This window comes from Rattus norvegicus, chromosome 4, assembly GCF_021556685.1.
Source record: "Rattus norvegicus strain SHRSP/BbbUtx chromosome 4, alternate assembly SHRSP_T2T, whole genome shotgun sequence".
Taxonomy (NCBI): Eukaryota; Metazoa; Chordata; class Mammalia; order Rodentia; family Muridae; genus Rattus; species Rattus norvegicus.
In genome coordinates this window covers 65,240,886-65,247,297 of record NC_141537.1, presented here as the reverse complement: position 1 = coordinate 65,247,297, position 6,412 = coordinate 65,240,886, and positions in this window count along the sequence as shown.

The following is a 6,412-nucleotide window of genomic DNA, read 5'->3' as shown; positions in this document are numbered from 1 at the left end:
GTAATGTAAAGAGGCAACAGTGCCCATGAAACTGAGGGGAGGAAGTACAGACAGACAGAGACCCCGGGTGCAGCTGGAGCACTGAGCCAGCCCCTCTGGAAGCTCATCTCTCTGAGCCCCATAGCCTCTGGGCTTCCGGAAAGGAATAAAGAAAGGGCAGTCATCTCTAGTCTATATTAAACTCATCTCAAAACTTCCAACAAACAGAGCAGGCTAAGAGACTATGAACCTACCTAATAAGCCCTGAAGTCTCTGCCTGAATCAAGGTACCATGCTGAAAACATGAAAGATGGAGCTTTGGACGCCAGCCCTGCAGCATAGCTGGCTGCTGCACCAGGTGCTCAGGGCAGGCAAGGAAGATGGCAGCAGGGTTCAGGGGTCATGGAGGGATCCCGGCTGCTGCCTCTAGATAAACCAGGGAATGTGGACAGAAATTACCAGAGACACGGGCTAGGTGCCATTTATTTTCTGGTCATTTCTTTCTCTCTTGTAGTTGCATCTGTTTGCCCATCATGAGTGACTCATGGCATGTTTATCTGATCCAAATTGGCTTTCATTGAATAAAAACTGAATGCAAGACAAATGACAAAAGCCTTCATATTTTGTCATCTGTCATCATTCATTCCTCATTGCACAGATACTTGGAGTTATGAAAACAACCGACCTCGAGACAGCATGCGGACCAAAATAAATGTCTCCTGACGCCAGAGCTTCACATGCCTCAGTAGGTGGATGTCAGGGAGAAGCACTGATGCTAATGTAAGGGATTGCTGGTTTACTGGGTTTAAAGGTTGCCTGAAAAGCAGCGATTATAATATGCCCATTAAATGCCTGGAGAGATGGCTCAGCTCTTAAGCACATGTCTTGCTTTTGCTAAGGACCAGAGTTGAGTTCCTAGGACCTCTGTAGGGTGACTCACAACCACATGTATCTCTAGGGGATCTGATACCTTCTTCTGGCTTCCAAAGATACATACACACGTATGTGAACACACACACACACACACACACACACACACACACACAAATACAAGTAAATGAATCATGTTTCAAAAAGTTTATTACTAGGTAGCTGGTCAGGTATTAGCAGGATTAGAGGATACTGTAGCTAAATCTGTTCCTTACATCCAACAACTTGTTAAACCACCGACTGGAGCTATGGAGCTCTAATTATTCACCAAAGGAATGGTACCTCTGATCCTGAAAGAACATGCAACATCCTGAACTACCAGAAGGTCCTTCATTGATAGTTATCTAAACTTGGTTATAGAAACCTTACAGTTTATGAGAGCATTTTCTCTTCTGATAAGGAACAAAACCGTGATGTCACCCCTCTTCTGAGAGTCTATTCAAATAGGCATTCCAGTCACTTGGAGAGAAAAATGCTTCTCAGGGAATCTGTCCATTCAAAGACTTTAGTATCAGCAAGTCTAAAATACAGTTGTAGTGATGGCCCCTTGGCAATGCTTCAGGCTCACCCTTGGGGGTAGGCCACGCTATTTTATAATAAATCCATCCTGTCTTCTCTGCTAGACTCCATATGTCTCATTTGAATTCTTTGGGTGGAGACACAAGGACCAAGAGCCCAGAGTGAGGTCTCAGTAACACCCGGAAATCTAACCCTAAAGATCAAGTTTGACAATGGATAACTAAGAACTTAGAGATGTATTTCACCATAAGACCATTGTTTGGCAGAATACTTTCTAACATCCAACAAAACACTAATATCCATCAAAATATAATTTGAGAAATGCTGGTCTTTTTTTGGAGAAAAAAATGCCCTGGAACAACTGTGTATATGTGTCACCATTTTATATTTGCCATCAATCATGGTTGAAGGAAGCCTCAAGGAAATTGGATTTTCCTTAATCCTTTTATTTTGGTATTATTATTTTCAGATAAATTGGTGAAAAAGAAAACAAGCTTGAAGATCTCCTCTGATCCAGAGTCAGCAGCACTCGTTGAACACAATGAGAAGTCTGCCACCCCGCAACTCTGTCTTTGAATCAGCAAGGTACGCTGTAAGCAGTCCCCCACCAGGACAGCAAGTAATGCTTTCTCCAAGCAAATGTCTTAATAAGTTACAGTTTCCTCTCAGTTTTCTCCTGACATGGGATACTGGTTTATGGTGCATGAAATAAGTGGTACCACTCACTTAATAAAGATTAAATAAGTTCTCCTAAGCATAGCCACGAAATAGAATTCCCTCTTGAACTAGCCAGACCAGAGTAGAAATGCATTTCCACTACAGCAGGGCTTTGGATTCTAGGCAAATTTACCTCTGTGGTGGTGCGTTTTACTGGTAAAGTGAAGCTGTATGGCCTATCTAATTATCTAGATTGTTGTAAGATGCAAAGTTACATATAAAATCTGCCTGACATTCTCAATAACAGTATGTCGATTTTTTTTTGATCTAATATTGTTCATGGTCTCAGAGAATAATTGTGATATCAACTTAATTCATAAGGGTCTGTCTTCCAGGTAACTTATGCTATTCATTAGAGATCTTGTCAGCTGTAATCATTCATCTTTGAAAATGGATACCCATTCTACACCATTTCACACACACACACACACACACACACACACACACACACACAAAACGTTAATGGCCGTTCCTAGTTTTTACTTAGAATTACCTGACATGGATGATTTTTTTTTCACTGTATCTTCTGAGTAAACATTAAAGCTGAATTCTTTTTAATATAACTCAGAGGCCATGTATAGTTTATGTGGTTGATTGGAACATGACCTACTGGCCTTGCCATTTCTCCATTGTCTCATAGCCCAGCCATACTAAACCTTACTGTTCTCAGATTCTCTTGCCCATGTTGATGACCACAATCTTTGCCAAGGTCTACCTGCCCCTGCTTATACTTAATCTAACTTCAGTCTTCAACTGCTCAATGGTCTCTTTTCCATAATCCTTGGTAGGGTAGTGTATCAGCAGAGAGAAGTAAAACAACAACAACAAAACAACAAAAAAGAAAACCCTGCCATATAAAAGAAACCAGATTAGAAACTCCTTCACTCTGAGGCATGAAGTAAATGACCCAGTCTGCCCAATATCCAATATAAACATCATTGAGCCTTTGACTTTTCCCCATCTCTGGTCTATATCGACCCTCCCTTTTCTCTCTGAATAGTTCTTTCTTCTGTTACTATCTATGTATCTCTGTCCAAAACATTGTTCAGAGACAAGAGAATATGGAAATTTTGATGGGTTCCGCCAGGACTTCAATACCTACCTACAACAACATGCACCCTTAGTACCACTCACTACTATGTGAAATTACTTCCTTTCTAAAGTGTGGTTTCTGAGCTCAGAAACTTCCTTTGTGCTTTTCAACACTATCACTAGATGTTGCTATATTACTTTGACTTTTAAAATGAGCAGTATGTGTGCAAAGAAAAGTAGGGCTAGGACCCACGGATCCCGGCCCGCAGCAGCTCTCTGCTCCCAAACCCCGTGGGAGAGAGACCTCACCGCCTGATCAGGTGGGCACTCCTGAGGCTGCAGAGAGGAGGAGACCACCAACACCGCCCACCCCTGCCAACATCCCTGGCCCAAGAGGCAACTGTATAAGGCCTCTGGGTTCCCGTAGGGGAGGGCCCAGGAGCGGCAGGACCCCTGCGCCTGAGACACCGCCGGAACCTGAAGGAAACAGACCGGATAAACAGTTCTCTGCACCCAAATCCTGTGGGAGGGAGAGCTAAACCTTCAGAGAGGCGGACACGCCTGGGAAACCAGAAGAGACTGCACTCTGTGCACATCCAGACGCCAGAGGAAAACACCAAAGGTCATCTGGAACCCTGGTGCACGGAGGCTCCCGGAAAGAGCGGCGCAGATCTTCCCGGTTGCTGCCGCCGCGGAGAGGACTTAGGCAGTACCCCACAAGCAAACTTGAGCCTTGGAACCACAGGTAGGACCAACTTTTCCCCTGCAAGAAACCTGCCTGGTGAACTCAAGACACAGGCCCACAGGAACAACTGAAGACCTGTAGAGAGGAAAAACTACACGCCCGAAAGCAGAACACTCTGTCCCCATAACTGGCTGAAAGAAAACAGGAAAACAGGTCTACAGCACTCCTGACACACAGGTTATAGGACAGTCTAGCCACTGTCAGAAATAGCAGAACAAAGTAACACTAGAGATAATCTGATGGCGAGAGGCAAGCACAGGAACCCAAGCAACAGAAACCAAGACTACATGGCATCATTGGAGCCCAATTCTCCCACCAAAGCAAACACGGAATATCCAAACACACAAGAAAAGCAAGATCTAGTTTCAAAATCATATTTCATCATGATGCTGGAGGACTTCAAGAAAGACATAAAGAACTCCCTTAGAGAACAAGTAGAAGCCTACAGAGAGGAATCGCAAAAATCCCTGAAAGAATTCCAGGAAAACACAATCAAACAGTTGAAGGAATTAAAAATGGAAATAGAAGCAATCAAGAAAGAAGACATGGAAACAACCCTGGATATAGAAAACCAAAAGAAGAGACAAGGAGCTGTAGATACGAGCTTCACCAACAGAATACAAGAGATGGAAGAGAGAATCTCAAGAGCAGAAGATTCCATAGAAATCATTGACTCAACTGTCAAAGATAATGTAAAGCAGAAAAAGCTACTGGTCCAAAACATACAGGAAATCCAGGACTCAATGAGAAGATCAAACCTAAGGATAATAGGTATAGAAGAGAGTGAAGACTCCCAGCTCAAAGGACCAGTAAATATCTTCAACAAAATCATAGAAGAAAACTTCCCTAACCTAAAAAAAGAGATACCCATAGGCATACAAGAAGCCTACAGAACTCCAAATAGATTGGACCAGAAAAGAAACACCTCCCGTCACATAATTGTCAAAACACCAAACGCACAAAATAAAGAAAGAATATTAAAAGCAGTAAGGGAAAAAGGTCAAGTAACATATAAAGGCAGACCTATCAGAATCACACCAGACTTTTCGCCAGAAACTATGAAGGCCAGAAGATCCTGGACAGATGTCATACAGACCCTAAGAGAACACAAATGCCAGCCCAGGTTACTGTATCCTGCAAAACTCTCAATTAACATAGATGGAGAAACCAAGATATTCCATGACAAAACCAAATTTACACAATATCTTTCTACAAATCCAGCACTACAAAGGATAATAAAGGGTAAAGCCCAACATAAGGAGGCAAGCTATACCCTAGAAGAAGCAAGAAACTAATCATCTTGGCAACAAAACAAAGAGAAGAAAAGCACACAAACATAACCTCACATCCAAATATGAATATAACGGGAAGCAATAATCACCATTCCTTAATATCTCTCAACATCAATGGCCTTAACTCCCCAATAAAAAGACATAGATTAACAAACTGGATACGCAATGAGGACCCTGCATTCTGCTGCCTACAGGAAACACACCTCAGAGACAAAGACAGACACTACCTCAGAGTGAAAGGCTGGAAAACAACTTTCCAAGCAAATGGTCAGAAGAAGCAAGCTGGAGTAGCCATTCTAATATCAAATAAAATCAATTTTCAACTAAAAGTCATCAAAAAAGATAAGGAAGGACACTTCATATTCATCAAAGGAAAAATCCACCCAGATGAACTCTCAATCCTCATCTTCGGTTGGTTTATATACAAGTGTGCAATTTCTAGGCTTGAAAGTAAAATGATGCTATCTGGTGCTGGATAGAGGAGCCTTATTTTTTATTATGGCAGCTTGCTATTTTTGTAACATGGTGATTTGGTTGAACACAATAAAGTACAGTAGTAACTGATCTCCCCTTCTTCCTGGATGAGTGAGGAGATGATTAAATGTTGATGTCAGCATCCTTGAGCATAGTCAGATGAGCTTCTGCTTCTGTTGAAAAGGATGCTGTGTTTGATTGTGGTCCGAAGCTTTGAAGCACTACTTGGCATCTCCTTCCTTGGAGGTCTCACTGTTTAAACATAACAGATTTGACAGCTTGTTGGGAAGGCGAGGTCCAGCTTGTCTCCACTGGGTCATCTTCATGTGAATCCGGTGGTTATACGGTTTTGTTCTAGGGATATTTCATTTTTTTAATAATGGTTTTAGCTGACATCATGGAGAGAATGAATCCTTAGAACTGTGCCACTAGTGAAAGGAAATCCTGTCTAGAGTATGTTTCTTTACAAAGCTGTGTCACACCATCCTTTGGGCCCTCTGCTGGAAAAGTAGAATCAAGTCTCAAATAATGCCTTTTAAATTGTATCCTCTAGTATTATAGATGTAGGACAGTACTGTATCATACCTCTGCGGATGTAAAATAGCTTGTACCTGCTTTATGATACGTAGTAGTGACCGTGCTTTATCAGAGCTGTTTTTAATGATGTTGCTCAGAATGTTTTCTTTCCAGATGATGATTGAGAAGCTAGTTTAAAAAAAAATGG